Source organism: Bos javanicus, chromosome X (genome assembly GCF_032452875.1).
Source record: "Bos javanicus breed banteng chromosome X, ARS-OSU_banteng_1.0, whole genome shotgun sequence".
Lineage (NCBI taxonomy): Eukaryota > Metazoa > Chordata > Mammalia > Artiodactyla > Bovidae > Bos > Bos javanicus.
Genome location: NC_083897.1, coordinates 27,949,701 through 27,966,695, shown reverse-complemented (window position 1 = coordinate 27,966,695; position 16,995 = coordinate 27,949,701).

Below are 16,995 nucleotides of genomic sequence, written 5' to 3'. Positions count from 1 at the left end.
TTGCAAGTCCAGGTTCGATGCATGATACAGGTTGGTTGTGGCTGGTGCACTGTTATGACCCAGAGGGATGGAATGGGGAGGGAGGTGGGAGGGGGTTCAGGATGGGGGACACATGTACCCCCATGGAGGATTCATGTCAATGTATGGCAAAACCAATACAATATTGTAATGTAAAAAAAATTTTTTTAAATAAATAAATAAAATAAATGCAAGTTAAAAAATGAAAGAAAATTTTATTAGCAATTTTATTAAAGCTTTTTACTAACAAAAATAATTAAGTTATATTTCAGTATTAATAAATAAATAAAAATAAAGTGTATTCAATACCAGTCAAGGTTCAATTTTCAATTTGAAGACTCTGCAGAAAACTATTAAAACTAATAAACGAATTCAGTAAATGTGCAGGATGCAAAATTAATATACAGAAATGTGTTGCATTTCTATACACTTAAAGTATCAGAAAGAGAAATGAAGCAAATAACCCGTTACAATAGCATCAAAAAGAATGGAATACCCAGAAATAAATATAACAAAGGAGGTAAAAAGACATGCACTTGGAAAACTATAAGACATGGAAGAAAGAAATTATCAACAAAAAAGAAAGGCAGCCTGTAGGAGAAGATGTTTGTAAACAATATATTCCATAAGCAGTTGATATACAAAATACACAAAATTTGTACAACTCAATATCAAAAAAGAAACAACCCAATTAAAAAATGGGCAAAAGACCTGAGTAGACATCTGGTTGAAGAAGACATATAGATGGCAAACAGGCACATTAAAAAGTGCTTAACATGAGTAATCATCATGGAAATGCAAGTAAAACCACATTGAGATATCACCTCATACCTGTTAAAATGGCAGTTATCAAAAAGACAAGAAATAATGAGTGTTGGCAAGGATGTGTGGAAAAGGGAACTCTCATATACAGGGGAACGTGAATTGGTGCAACCACTGTGGAAAACAGTATGTAGATTCCTCAAAAAAAAAAAGAAAAAGAAAAGAAAAATATAGAACTACCACTGCTGCTGCTGCTGCTCCGTGGCTTCAGTCGTGTCCGACTCTATGCGACCCCAGAGACGGCAGCCCACCAGGCTCCGCCGTCCCTGGGATTCTCCAGGCAAGAACACTGGAGTGGGTTGCCATTTCCTTCTCCAATGCATGAAGTGAAAAATGAAAGTGAAGTCATTCAGTCGTGTCCGACTTTTCGTGACCCCATGAACTGCAGCCTACCAGGCTCCTCCATCCATGGGATTTTCCAGGCAAGAGTACTGGAGTGGGGTGCCATCACCTTCTCCGAGAACTACCACACAGCCCAGCAATTCCACTTCTGGATACTTATCTAGAGAAAGTAAAAGCACTATCTAGAAAAAATATATGTACACCTATGTTTACTGTGGGCTTCCCAGGTGGCTCAGTGTTAAAGAATCTGCCTGCCAGTGCAGGAGATATGGAAGACCAGGGTTCTGTCCCTGGGTGCAGAAGAGCCCCTGGAGAAGGAAATGACAACCCACTCCAGTGTTCTTGCCTGGGAAATCCCATGGACAGAGGAGCCTGGAGGGCTATTGTCCATGGGGTCTTAAAAGAGTCAGACATGACTTAGTGACTAAACAACAACAAATGTTTACTGCAACACTGTTTACAATTGCCACAATATGGAAGCAATCTCAGCGTCCATCAATTGCTGAATGGGTAAGAAAATGTGGTATATGTGTATATATATTCAATGGAATACTATTCAGCCATAAAAAGAATAAAATATTGCCATCCATGGCAACATGGTTGGACCTCAAGGACATTATACTAAGTGAAATAAGTCAGACAGTGAGAGAAAAATACTATATTATTTCACCCATGTGGGATTCAAAAAGAAAGCAAATGAACTATATCAAAACAGAAATAGATTCATAGATGCAGAGAACAAACTCATGTTTGCTATAGGCAGGGGTAGTGATGGGAACTGATGAAATAGGTGAAGAAGTTTAAGTGCTATAAACTTACAAAAGTTACAAAATGAATAAGTCACACAGATGTAATGTACACATTGGTAATATAGTCAATAATATAACACATTTGTATGGTGACAGATAGTACCTGGACTTACTGTGGTGATTATTTCATAACATGTAAGAATATTGAATCACTGTGCTATACATCTGAAAGTAATAATATATTCAAGTGTAAGTTAATAACAAAAAAAGGAATTCCTAATCTATTAGGGAAGACAACAGATGGGTCTGAGGTATAAGAGAAAGGATTCCCAATTCTTTCTTGGAGGCCAGAGAGGTTCGATCTGTATCTACATTTCTGGATCTCAGGCTTTGGACAAGTCACATTCGTTCCTGGAGGCTCAATGCCTGCATATCTAAAATGGGAGAAGTGTTTTGATATTACAGTGGCTGAAATTATCACATGTGAAACGAACTGCCAGTCCAGGTTCGATGCATGATACAGGGTGCTTGAGGCTGGTGCACTGGGATGACCCAGAGGGATGGGATGCGGAGTGAGGTGGGAGGGGTGTTCAGGATGGGGAACACATGTACCCCCATGGCGGATTCATGTCAATGTATGGCAAAAACCAATACAATATTGTGAAGTAAAAAAATAAATAAAACTGAGATAAAATTTTTTAAAAAATCATTAAAAAAAAGAAAATTGTGATAATCAGTGAGCATACTCTGGAAATTTTAAAAGGCCCAGACATGTGCAGAATTACTACTATTATCATTATTGTGTCTGTGTGAACAGCAAGATTAGGGGAAATTTTCCACTTATATGAACCAGTTCCCTGACTTAACTTGAAAGCAAAGAATTAGAATTAAAAGTAAAATATTTGGATGACATAAGTTAGCAAAATTGTACTTTTTACAGGATACATTTTGTATTCAGTTATTTCTTTGGGCATTTCAACTCTGAGAAATCCTTCACTTTGTAAATCCCTACTCTAGAAGAATTGTTTTATTTGGCCCTAATGCTCCATCCTCATCTCATTCTGCTGATACGTACAAGGTCAGCTGTCTGCCTAGTTTGTCATGTTACACCATTTATTTTGGTTAGTCCTCAAACGTTCTGCAATTTTCACCATCTATAAGCACTTGGTAAAGAATATATAATATAGTTGGCTTTTATTTTTAACACAATCCTTTCTGTCTCCCAAATTAGATTGTCACTCCTCAAAAGTTCCTTCTTAGTCCTCTCCCCAGTATCTCATCCTCACACATAGATCCTCTCAAGAGGGAAAGGGCAACCCACTCCAGTAATCTGGCCTAGGAAATCCCATGGACAGAGGAACCTGGCAAGCTACAGACCATGGAATCATAAAAAGGTAGGACATGACTTAGTGACTGAACAATAACAACAAGTATTCATTGTAAGCTAAGGTATTAAGCTAAAAACTTAATTACCTCATTTAATCTGTATAATAAATCATTTAAGTAGGCACTATCATTATCCCCTTTTTACAGTTGAAAAACTGAGGCTGCTTTGAGAAGGGAAAGAAATTTTCCCTCTACCCTTGTAAGGTCTTGGCTGAGATCCCCCTGTACTAAAAGACAGAATAACAGAAGAAAAACAAACACAAACTGATTAACATGCATACCTCCTATACACATGGGAGAGATCCACGAAAGCTGAGTGACTCCTGAAGTGACCCAAGTCACCACCCTTAAATATCATCTCCAGCTAAAGACAAATGAAGATGTTGGGGGTGGAGGAGTCAGTTATGGGAGATGACCAGGAAGAGCACAGTAGACAAGAGTAAGGCTGTTAAGCAGATGAAAGTACCTAGACATTTAGTCATCCGTCTCTTCCTGGTACAGAGTGAGAGACACCAGTACAAATGGAGATTTCACTTACAAAAGTAAATGACCTTTACAAAAGATAACTTCTACTGTTTCCAGCTCTTCACCTGTGTCTACTTCTTAAAAATAACCAGCTCAAAATAATAATATGCCAAAGAGACATATTCTGGGTGGAACAATTCTGTTCTCCTTTAACCCCCTTCATCCAGTGCATTTTGGAAAGACTAAAAGTTTTAGCATTGTAACATTTTAACATTGTAACAAGTAACATTGTTGTCACTCAATAAATCATTTTTTATTTGTCCTTCACATATATTTTTCTCTTTCCATAGAAATTAATAATCATGTTATAGTTATTTTTGAGAGATATGAAAGTTAATATTATAAAGATTTAAGTTTGGGATAAATGTTTGAAGTAGGACATTGAGCCTTTCATTTTTTATAAAGATGAGCTATATTCTATTAAAATCCAAATGCTCTAGATGGACAGACATGTTTGCCATTTCTCCATTTTTACATTACATTTCATGGCCTGGAAAAGGGGGAAAAAAGGTGAAAAAGGAAGAATGTCCAACAAGTATAATTATATTTCCCTCATAATTTATTTACATGGCTGATGTTGAAGAACAAGGTAAATAAAGATTAAAACTCTTTCTCATCTAAAAAATATTAATAAAGGAGTAGTCCAATGTCATAAGATAAAAAAGGAAAAATTTAATATCAGATTCTTTTCTGCATATATTTGTGAGTGAAGATGAAATATTGCTTGGAGAGTTGAAATTCTCAACATTGCTATATTCATACTTCTGATCATTAATTTCTGAAGAAGAGCATGCATAATTTGTGATACATTTTGCCTAAAGAAATATCCCCCAAACCCCACTGAGAAAACCCAAAATATAGCCAGATTCATCAAATAGGACCACCATTTTCCATTCAGACCTTTCTATGTTTTATTCTACAGTGATTCCTGAAGTAGTCTCTCAAATTCCAAAGCAGGCTTAAAGTTCTTTGAACATTGGCATAAATTAATATTAATAGTCCAGTTAGAACTGGACATGGAACCACAGACTGGTTCCAAATAGGAAAAGGAGTACGTCAAGGCTGCATATGGTCACCCTGCTTATTTAACTTATATGCAGAGTACATCATGAGAAATGCTGGGCTGGAGGAAGCACAAGCTGGAATCAAGATTGCCAGGAGAAATATCAGTAACCTCAGATATGCAGATGACACCACCCTTATGGCAGAAAGTGAAGAGGAACTAAAAAGCCTCTTGATGAAAATGAAAGAGGAGAGTGAAAAAGTGGACTTAAAGCTCAACATTTAGAAAACGAAGATCATGGCATCTGGTCCCATTACTTCATGGGAAATCGATGGGGAAACAGTGGAAACAGTGTCAGACTTTATTTTTGGGGGGCTCCAAAATCACTGCAGATGGTGACTGCAGCCATGAAATTAAAAGACGCTTACTCCTTGGAAGGAAAGTTATGAACAACCTAGATAGCATATTCAAAAGCAGAGACATTACTTTGCCAACAAAGGTAGGTCCATCTAGTCAAGGCTATGGTTTTTCCAGTGGTCATGTATGGATGTGAAAGTTGGGCTGTGAAGAAAGCTGAGTGCCGAAGAACTGATGATTTTGAACTGTGGTGTTGGAGAAGGCTCTTGAGAGTCCCTTGGAATGCAAGGAGATTCAACCAGTCCATTCTAAAGGAGATCAGTCCTGGGTGTTCTTCGGAAGGACTGATGCTAAAACTGAAACTTCAATACTTTGGTCACCTCATGTTAAGAGTTGACTCATTGGAAAAGACACTGATGCTGGGAGAGATTGGGGGCAAGAGGAGAAGGAGACGACAGAGGATGAGATGGCTGGATGGCATCACCGATTCGATGGACGTGAGTCTGGGTAAACTCTGGGAGTTGGTGATGGACAGGGAGGCCTGGTGTGCTGCAATTCATGGGGTCACAAAGAGTCGGATACGACTGAGTGACTGAACTGAACTGAACTGAAGCAAAATTTCAGTTAGGCCACCTTTCTTTCCAAGTGTCTCTGACCTTCTATGTGATGTTCATGTAAGTTCCTTGGTATTCTTGGCACTGTGAAAGACTGTTTAAGTAGCATGTAACGGAGAGGTCCCTGAACTCGAGTCAAACCCATCAAAATCTGAATCTTGGCTCTGCTGCCTTGCTGAGCTTAAGTTTCCTGGTCTGTAGGGTAGAGATGGCAACATGTTCTTCACATAATAGTGAGGACAAAATGAGATTGTGTATGTGAGGGTAGACTGCCATCAGCAGGGAGTTATATTAGATATAAATTGAGCATATATTTGAATTTAACCATCATGAATCTAACTCAACTTACAGAATTTTTAATTTTTTTGGCACTGTAGAGATTTACTTTGCTTCTTGTCAGAGTTAGAAGAGATCTCAGAAGTCACCTTGCTTAACCCTTAATTTAAATATGTGTTCTGGCAATAATCTCCCAGACTGGTAGTAGACAATGATGTGCTAGGATGCCTCAGTTGTGAGGAAGCCACTGGCCTCTGTGGCATTCCACTCCACTGTTTAATAGCTCCTCTTAGAAACTATTCCTACTTCATCTATCTAGGCCAGGGCTTCCCAGGTGGTGCTAGTAGTAAAGAACCTGCCTGCTGATGTAGGAAACATAAGAGATGAGGGTTCAATCCCTGGGTCGGTAAGATCTCCTGGAGAAGACAATGACAATCCACTCCAGTATTCTTGGCTGGAGAATTCCATGGACAGAAGAGCCTGGCAGCTGTATGGTCCATAGGGTGGCAAAGAGTTGGACACAACTGAAGCAACTTAGCATGCACATATATGTCAGGCGTTACTGATGAAAAGTTAAGACAGACAACCTTTGCTTTTCTGGAGCTCAAAGCTTTATGAGGATGACATATAAACAGTTACACAAGTGTGATGAAAGTTGGGATGGTCAGGCATAGCGGACTGTGCACATGCAGAGGAGGCCATAAGTATAGTCTCAAATATGTTTTGGATGGTGAGAAAAGGCTTGTTAGAGCAGAGATTTCAAAGATGAGTAAGTTCTCTTTGGGAAGAACCAGGGAGGGGATGCTCTATCCCAGGCATTGAAGCAATGGGAACAAAGACAAGAGGTGAGAGAGAAGATGGCTCATGTGGAAAACTGCAGGTATGACTAGAAACTGAATGTGAGTTGCATGGTAAGGGCTAAGACTTACAGGTGCCTGGTCATGAAGAGGAAAGTTTGATGAACTAAGTTGAGGCTTAATATTGAGGGCACTGCGTATTTCAAGTTAGAGTATTTCAAGAAGAGGAGTAGAGTGGTTAGGTTTATGAAGCATGTAGGCAAGAAATGGTACAAAATTTAGTTTCAACTAAAATTAAATTAAATCTGGCTTTGAGCATCTCCTCCCCCTTGCCAGGATGGGGAGATTTTAATATTGCTCATGTTTTAGGAATTCTCATTCTTTTTGCTAAGTTTTATAGACTATTCATCTGGTTTTTTAAGTTGTTGTGAAGCTATTGTTTCAGGGTGAATTCAGGGTGACATTTTTACTTTTTTATTATTATTATGTTCATAATATCAAACTGTGCTTCACTAATTAATACTGAAGAAAGTTTTATAGGCAACCATAGATCTACAGAGTTCAAAATCTATTTGAAAAAAACACTAAAGTTTCCAAAAAGAAATAATTTCACCTGTTGTTGACTTTGGATCTCCATGCATATGAACTGTATGTTATTTAATATCCTGTATAGTGCATGGTGGAGTGTGCTACACAAGAGCAAATGGAAAGAATAGTGTGCTGGTCTCTTTCTTTCAGAAAGGCTCACACTCCCTCTCCCAGGTCAGAAAGTTTTGATCACAGAGCCAGACTCTCAGCAGACACACACTCCACAAGGAAAGTATGTGTATGTGTCTTCCAGGTATTCTCTAACTTCGAGTTTTGAACCTAGTGAACATAGGGACAAGATTGTACTTAGCCAAAGAAGCTGTGGGGAAGGAAAACTAATTTCCCTCTACCATGTGGGTTCTTCGCTGAGACCCCCTGTAATACAAAGAAAAATTAACAGGAGAAAAAAGCAGGATTTTAATAATATGGATATCCCCCTGTATATATGACCTGGGAAAGCTGAAAAACTCCTTAAAATGGTCCAAGCCACAACATTAAGTATCGTCTTCAGGTAAAGAGAAAAGAAAGAGGTTGGGGGTGGGGGAGTCAGTTATGCAAGGTAACCAGGAAGAGCATAGTGAAAAAGGGAAGGTTGTTGTGTAGATTTGGGTGGCTGCCTTGTCCATTGATAAGTTTCTAGAGATTAGAGTCTTCCTCCACTTCCTGGGATGTAGAGAGAGAGCTTACAAATGGAGATATAGATGTAAACATCTCTTAAAAAGTATAACTTCTTGGTTTTCACAGCTTCCCCTGTGTCTACAGTTTCTCAAAATAACCTGCCCCAAATAGTCCTTATACCAAAGAGGCATATTTTGGGGTATCAATTTCTGCTCCCCTTTAAAACAAACACCCAAACACAAAGAACTTCATTGTCTCCTTGTGTTGGGGCGAAAAGTGTATATTTTTCCCTAATATGGAGCAGAATTTTATACCCCTAAATTTGCCAATTTGGCATGTAGATTGTTTTGCACTGATGGCAGTTAAGATGCAGCAAACTCAGGCAAAGCTTTCCCTTAACTGTCTAAAATAATTAAGATGAGAAGGCCAGTACCAGGAAGAGGCCTATTACCGGAGAAAACTTTTGGCATCAGAAAGATTTACCTGCACCTCATCACCAACATTTGTTTACCAAACTTTTGGTCTTCTCAACTCCCTATGAATTGTTTTCCTCCCCTTTGAAACCCCAGACACCTCTCCCTTTGCCCTTAGTTCCAAATGGCTTATAAACCTTAATGGCTTGATTGCCTTGAGTATTCATGTTTTTGTGGGTCTCCTATATATATAAGGAGACCCACAAATTATTATATATATATATAAAATTAAGTTAATTTCATTCCTGTTAATCTGTCAATTCAATTATTAGATCAGAGAAGGAAAAAATGTCCACCCTTACACCCCAGTCTTAAAAAAAGTACATCATCAACAATTTTAACAAAATGCAAAACAAAATCCTGAGAAATTATCTAGGCATGGTTGTTTTTGAAGAAAGTTCAGTATCACTTTCAAGAGCAGAATCGGTGTAATGTTGTTTGAGGCAGACTGGAAGCTTCAAAAAGTAATCAGGAAATTCACTCACTCCGTTGTCTCAGTAACTATTTGCCACTCTGTGCCAAGCAGTGTTCTAGGTACTCACAATACAGAAGTGAATAAGAGAGATACGGAGCCTTGCCCTCATGCAGCTCACATTATTTTTCAGGATGAAAGCAAATAAAATAAATTAGTTAAACACATAGTAGGGCAGTTTGTGATAAGTGCTATGGACAAGGTGAAGCAGAGAAAGGAGACACTAAGCAAGGGAAAGGTTAACTTTTTTTTAGGGCAGTCAGGAAAGTTCTCACAGAGAAAGTGACATGTGAGGAAAGACCTTAAGATGAGAGGAAAATAAGCTGTGACAATATCAAAGTGGAGAGAACCTTCCAGGCACAGGGAAGAGCACATGTGTAAAAGCTTTGAAGTGAGGTGGGAGCGGGTCTTCTTCTGGGCTTTTATGTTCTTCTTGCATGAGTCAATCTCTCTGTGTCTCTCTCTTTCTCTCCCTCTCTGCCCGTACCACAAGCCTTAATGTTGTTATTGTTGTTGTTATTCAGTCACTAAGTCATGCCCAAATCTTTATGACACCATGGGCTGCAGCAGGCCAGGCTTCCCTGTCCATCACCAACTCCCAGAGCCTGCTCAAACTCATGTCCACTGAGTCAGTGATGCCAAAGAACCATCTCATATTCTGTCATCCCCTTCTCCTCATGCCTTTACTCTTTCCCTGTATCAGGGTCTTTTCCAATGAGTCAGTTCTTTGCATCAGGCGGCCAAAGTATTGGAGCTTCAGCTTCAGCCTCAGTCCTTCCAAAGAATATTCAGGGTTGATGTCCTTTAGCATTGACTGGTTTGACCTCCTTGCTGTCCAAGGAACTCTGAAGAGTTTTCTCCAACACCACAGCTTGAAAGCATCAATTTTTCAGTGCTCAACCTTCTTTATGGTAAAACTCCCACATCTGTACATGACTACTGAAAAAACCATAGCTTTGACTCTATGGAACTGTGTCAGCAAAGTGATGTCTCTGCTTTTTAATATGCTGTCTAGATTTGTCATAGCTCTCCTTCCAAGGAGAAACCAAATTTAAATTTCATGGGTGTAGCTACCATCTACAGTGATTTTGGAGCCCAAGAAAATAAAATCTGTCACTGTTTCCACTTTTTTCCCCATCTATTCGCCATGAAGTAATGGGATGCCACGCAGAAGGCAATGGCACCCCACTCCAGTACTCTTGCCTGGAAAATCCCATGGACAGAGGAGCTTGGTGGGCTGCAGTCCATGGGGTAGCTATGAGTTGGACACGACTGAGCGACTTCACTTTTACTTTTCACTTTCCTGCATTGGAGAAGGAAATGGCAACCCACTCCAGTGTTCTTGCCTAGAGAATCCCAGGGACGGGGAGCCTGGTGGGCTGCCGTCTATGGGGTTGCACAGAGTCGGACACGACTGAAGTGACTTAGCAGCAGCAGCAATGGGATGCCATGATCTTAGTTTTTTGAATGTTGCAATTTAAAATGTTTTCACACTCTCTTCTTTCACCTACACCAAGAATCTCTTTAGTTCCTTTTCACTTTCTGCCATTAGAGTGATGTCATTTGCATAACTGAGGTTGTTGATATTTCTCTTTGCAGTCTAGATTGCCTTAATAGCTATTGCTTAATAGTAAAGTGTGTGCAAATCTACCTTATTTTGCTTCTTCAGTAGAGTCTTAAATATTCTTTGTCTTTTGTTTTTTCATACAAATTTTAGAATCTGATTGACAATTTTCTTGAAGAGCCTTGTTGGGATTTTAATTGGTACTCAATAAAATGTATCATCTCTTCCATGAACATGGTACATGTCTCCAATTATTTAGCTCTTCTTATTAATGTATTTCAAAGCCAGTTTACAATTTTCTCTACACAAGTCTTGGTTATACTTTGATAGATTTATTCTGAGGAACTTTCTATTTTGTTGACGTTATGGAACACATTCTTTAAAACTATATGTTCTAATTCTGCTTCAAGTATATAGCAGTGTAATTGAATATAACATAGTAACTATGAGCTTGGTTACTGGAAGTAACTTACTTAGGTTTGAATCCTGGCTCTGGCACTGGTATTGTGTAAATTTGTTTTAATTACTACAATTCTCTGTGCCTCAGTTTCCTAAAATTTTAAATAGGAATATCTTGTTGGGTTGTTGTGAGTATTAAAGTTAGCTAATATAATTATAGTGCTTATGATATAACCTGACTCAGAATAAACATTATGTAAATGCACATCAGTTCAGTTCAGTTCAGTCGCTCAGTCATGTCCAACTCTTTGCGACCCCATGAAGCACAGCACACCAGGCCTCCCTGTCTATCACCAACTCCTGGAGTTCACTCAGACTCACGTCCATCGACTCAGTGATGCCACCCAGCCATCTCATCCTCTGTCGTCCCCTTCTCCTCCTGCTCCCAATCCCTCCCAGCATCAGAGTCTTTTCCAGTGAGTCAACTCTTCACATGATGTGGCAAAAATACTGGAGTTTCAACTTTCGCATCATCCTTCCAAAGAAATCCCAGAGCTGATCTCCAGAATGGACTGGTTGGATCTCCTTTCAGTCCAAGGGACTCTCAAGAGTCTTCTCCAACACCACAGTTCAAAAGCATCAATTCTTTGGCGCTCAGCCTTCTTCACAGTCCAACTCTCACATCCATACATGACCACTGGAAAAACCATAGCCTTGACTAGACAGACCTTTGTTGGCAAAGTAATGTCTCTGCTTTTGAATATGCTATCTAGGTTGGTCATAACTTTTCTTCCAAGGAGTAAGCATCTTTTAATTTCATGGCTGCAGTCACCATCTGCAGTGATTTTGGAGCCCAGAAAATAAACTCTGACACTGTTTCCACTGTTTCCCCATCTATTTCCCATGAAGTGATGGGACCAGATGCCATGATCTTCATTTTCTGAATGTTGAGCTTTAAGCCAACTTTTTCACTCTCCACTTTCACTGTCATCAAAAGGCTTTTTAATTCCTCTTCACTTTCTGCCATAAGGGTGATGACATCTGCATATCTGAGGTTATTGATATTTCTCCCAGCAATCTTGATTCCAGCTTGTGCTTCTTCCAACCCAGTGTTTCTCATGATGTACTCTGCATATAAGTTAAATAAGCAGGGTGACAATATACAGCCTTGACGTACTCCTTTTCCTATTTGGAACCAGTCTGTTGTTCCATGTCCAGTTCTGACTGTTGCTTCCTGACCTGCATACAAATTTCTCAAGAGGCAGATCAGGTGGTCTGGTATTCCCATCTCTTTCAGAATTTTCCACAGTTTATTGTGGTCCACACAATCAAAGGCTTTGGCATAGCTATATGTAAATGTACATAGCTATATGTAAATGCACATAGTTCTTGTTAAAATTACATATTTATTTTACATAGTGTCTTCATACTAAATTCTTTTTATTTCTCATAATTTGAGGTAATTTTTGATTTCCTTTGTACATGTATACTGTATCATTTATAAATACTGACAGTTCTGTTTCTTCCTCTTTAATTCTTACACCGGTGATTACTGTCTTCCTGTGCTGACTGGACTCTACAGTACGTTTTAGAATAAAAGTGCTGAGAGCAAACCTCTTTGTACCTTTCTAGATTTTAAGGAGAATGCTTCACATGTTACATCATTAATGATAATAGATTTTTAATGATAACCTTTTTTTTTTTTTTTTTTTTTTAGATTAGGCCAGTCCTTTTCCACCTCTCTGGATGCTATGGAAGACCCATCCTTGTCTTTATGGAAAATTAGAATAGAATGGGTCAGTTCAACTATAAAAACTTGTTATTCTGGGACTTCCCTGGTGATCCAGTTGGTTAGGGCTTGGTGCTTTTAGGGCCAAAGGCTCAGGTTTGATCCATTATGGGGAACTAAGATCCTGCAAGCTGCGCCATTAAAAAAAAAAAAAAAGAGAGAGAGAGAAGAAAAAAAAAAAGAAAGAAACTTTTATTCAGTGTTTTCATGAAGTGTGATGTAAACTGTTTAGATAATTTCTGAATTATTAATCTAGCTGCTATAATAGATAATTAAACCCTAGAGCTTCAAAATAACAAAACCAGAGTAACACAATTTTTAGATGTGTGCAATAAGGTTCAGTTAGTGGAGACAGCAGAACGTTCGCATTACATCGCAGGTTTTCACAAGGTTCCTGTGCAGGTTTTAACTGAGAATGCACTTGGAGGGACTCAGTGAGGCTGCATTATGAATTAATAATGTTCTTGGGGGATCAAGCATTTCACTACATTTCTGTGTAAACTAACAACTCATAATAGTGGCTCTGCTAGAACTAAATGCCATGCACAGTAAAAATAAGATTGGGGAGCATCATTTTAAAGACAAGTTTATATGAAGGAAATTGCTATCATGCTTTCTTGAAATTTTAATTATCCAATTAGATTCTGAATTTTAACAACTGTTTACCTTTAAGAAAATGATGCAATTATGTTCAGGGCAGTTATTTTACCAGACAATAAGCTATAGGAGACTAGAAAATTCTCTCTTGTGATTCACCGAAAACAGAGATGAGAACATATACTAAAGGGGAAATGAAAAGATAGAAGTTATTGTTAGAGGCTGCCAAGGGAGTCAAAACAATGTACATTAAATATCAGTGGGGAATAGATGTGACTTGCTTTCTTTCTAAATTACTTTTTAATTCCCATTCTAAATGTTGCATATCAATATTTTATAGGATGCCATTTTAAATTCATCAAAGTACATACATATGACACAGCCCCAGTTCATCTGAAAGTCACAAAGTTCAAAGGCTCTGTGTCTTATCTTCAGAATGCTGGGGTGAAGAAAGCAAAAAAAGAAAAAGTCTTTTGAAAGTGTAGTTCTTTACATCAATAATTCCAGGTTCAGCATTAGAAGAGTGGTTTCGAGTTGTTTGCATATAAATTTGGAAAACTTCTTTTGATATGATTTACAGTGGAAGGCTAGGGTTTTCAGTAGACCCATTTGATGAATAAGCATTTATTTAGCACCCAAAATGTCAGGCTCAGTGGAAAATCAGTCTAAGTTGATGTCTGGTAGAACTCACAGTAGACTGATATGGAATGGTCAATCACAGAAATGATAACTTAACAAAACATTGCAATACAGTATAAATGATCATAAAAGTAAGCATTGATAGTCATCTGTATGTCTTCTTTGGAGAGATGTCTGTTTAGTTTTTTGGTCCATTTTTTGACTGGGTTGTTTATTTTTATAGAATTGAGCTGCAGGAGTTGTTTGTATATTTTTGAGATTAATTCTTTGTCAGATGCTTCATTTACTATTATTTTTTCCTATTCTGAAGGCTGTCTTTTCACTTTCTTATAGTTTCCTTCATTGTGCAAAAGATTTTAAGTTTAATTATGTCCCATTTGTTTATTTTTGCTTTAATTTCAATTACTCTGGGAGGTGGGTCCTAGAGGATCCTGCTGTGATTTATTTTTTTTTTTTTTTTTTCTTTAATAGAAAATTATTTAATTAGTATACATGTGTTCCCCATCCTGAACCCTCCTCCTTCCTCCCCCCCCACACCATCCCACTGTAATTTATGTCAGAGAGTGTTTTGCCTATATTTTCCTCTAGGAATTTTACAGTTTCTGGTCTTATGTTTAGATCTTTAATCCACTTTGAGATTATTTTTATGTATGGGGTTAGAAGGTGTTCTAGTTTCATTCTTTTACAAGTGGTTGATCAGTTTTCCCAGCACCACTTGTTAAAGAGTTTATATTTTCTCCTTTGTATATTCTTGCCCCCTTTGTTAAAGATAAGGTGTCCATAGGTGCATGAATTTATCTCTGCGCTTTCTATTTTGTTCCATTAATCTATATTTCTGTCTTTGTGCCAGTACCATACTGGCTTCATGATTGTAGCTTTGCAGTATAGCCTGAAGCCAGGCAGGTTGATTCCTCCAATTCCATTCTTCTTTCTCAAGATTGCTTTGGCTATTCGAGGTTTTTTTGTATTTCCATACAAATTGTCAAATTATTTGGCTAACAAACACATAAAAAGGTGCTCAACGTCACTCATTATCAGATAAATGAAAATCAAAACCACAATGAGGCACCACCTCACACCAGTCAGAATGGCTGCTATCCAAAAATCTACAAATAAATTCTGGAAAGGGTGTAGAGAAAAGGGAATTCTATTACACTGTTGGTTGGAATGCAAACTAGCACAGCCACTATGGAGAACAGTGTGGAGATTCCTTAAAAAACTGGAGATAGAACTGCCATATGACCCAGCAATCCCACTGCTGGGCATATACACCAAGGAAATCGGAATTGAAAGAGACATGTGTACCCCAATGTTCATCGCAGCACTGTTTATAATAGCCAAGACATGGAAGCAACCTAGATGTCCATCAGCAGACGAATGGATAAGAAAGCTGTGGTACATATACACAATGGAGTATTACTCAGCCATTAAAAAGAATACATTTGAATCAGTTCTAATGAGGTGGATGAAACTGGAGCCTATTATACAGAGTGAAGTAAACCAGAAAGAAAAACACCAATACAGTACACTAACGCATATATATGGAATTTAGGAAGACAGTAATGATAACCCTGTATGAGAGAGAACAAAAGAGACACAGATGTATAGAACAGTCTTTTGGATTCTGGGAGGGTGGGATGATCTGAGAGAATTGCATTGAAACATGTATATTATCATATGTGAAACAGATCACCACTCCAGGTTCGATGCATGAGAGGGTGCTCAGGGTTGGTGCACTGGGATGACCCTGAGGGATAGGATGCAGAGGGAGGTGGGAGGGGAGTTCAGGATGAGGAACATATGTAAACCCATGGCTGATTCATGTTGCTGCTACTGCTGCTGCTAAGTCGCTTCGGTTGTGTCTGACTCTGTGCGACCCCATAGACGGCAGCCCACCAGGCTTCCCTGTCCCTGGAATTCTCCAAGCAAGAACACTAGAGTGGGTTGCCATTTCCTTCTCCAATGCATGAAAGTGAAAAGTGAAAGTGAAGTCGCTCAGTCATGTCCGATTCTAGCGACCCCATGGACTGCAGCCTACCAGGCTCCTCCATAATGTATGGCAAAACCCACTACAATATTGTAAAGTAATTAGCCTCCAATTAAAATAAATTTTAAAAATTTTTAAAAAAGAAATAAAAAGGTAAGCATTGAGAGTTGTGAAAATATTTCAGGAGACACAACTATCTCTACCTGGAGTGTTTGGAATGGAGGCAGGGAAGGCTTCAGAGAAGTACTGGCTTGTGAACAGGAGATTTAAAGAAGGAGCTCCTCTGATTGCCAGATAAGCAGGGCCAGCCCTAAGAGTGTGTTATCTGTGTAGTCACACATGGCCCCATGCATAGAGGGATCTCATGCATGATTTAAGTTCCACTATTGCCATCTTGAATTTATTTTCACATTTTCATTTTACATGGGACTTTAAAAATTATCTGGGCTTCCCTTGTGGCTCAGCTGGTAAAGAATCCGCATGCAATGTGGGAGACCTGGGTTTAATCCTGGGTTGAGAAATTCCACTGGAGACGGGAAAAGCTACCCACTCCAATATTCTGGCCTGGATAATTCAATGGACAGTCCATGGGGTCGCAAAGAGTTGGACACAACTGAGTGACTTTTACTTTCAATTTCACTTAAAAAAAAATTATCTAGTCAGCCCTGAAGAAGAAATGACATCATTGTTGTTGTTTTACTCACTAAGTCATGTCTGATTCTTGGCAACTCTATGGACCAAAGCCCAACAGGCTCCTCTATCCATGGGATTCTCCAGGCAAGAATATTGTAGCAGGTTGCCGTTTTTTTCTACAGGAGATCTTCCTGACCCAGGGATCAAACCTGAGTCTTCTGCATTGGCAGGCGGATTCTTCAGCAGAGGAAACGCCCACCAGAGCAAGAACCAGTTTTCCCCACAGCCAGTCCCTCCCATCAAGAAGCTTACACAAGCCTCTTATTCTCATCCTTCAGAGGGCAGAC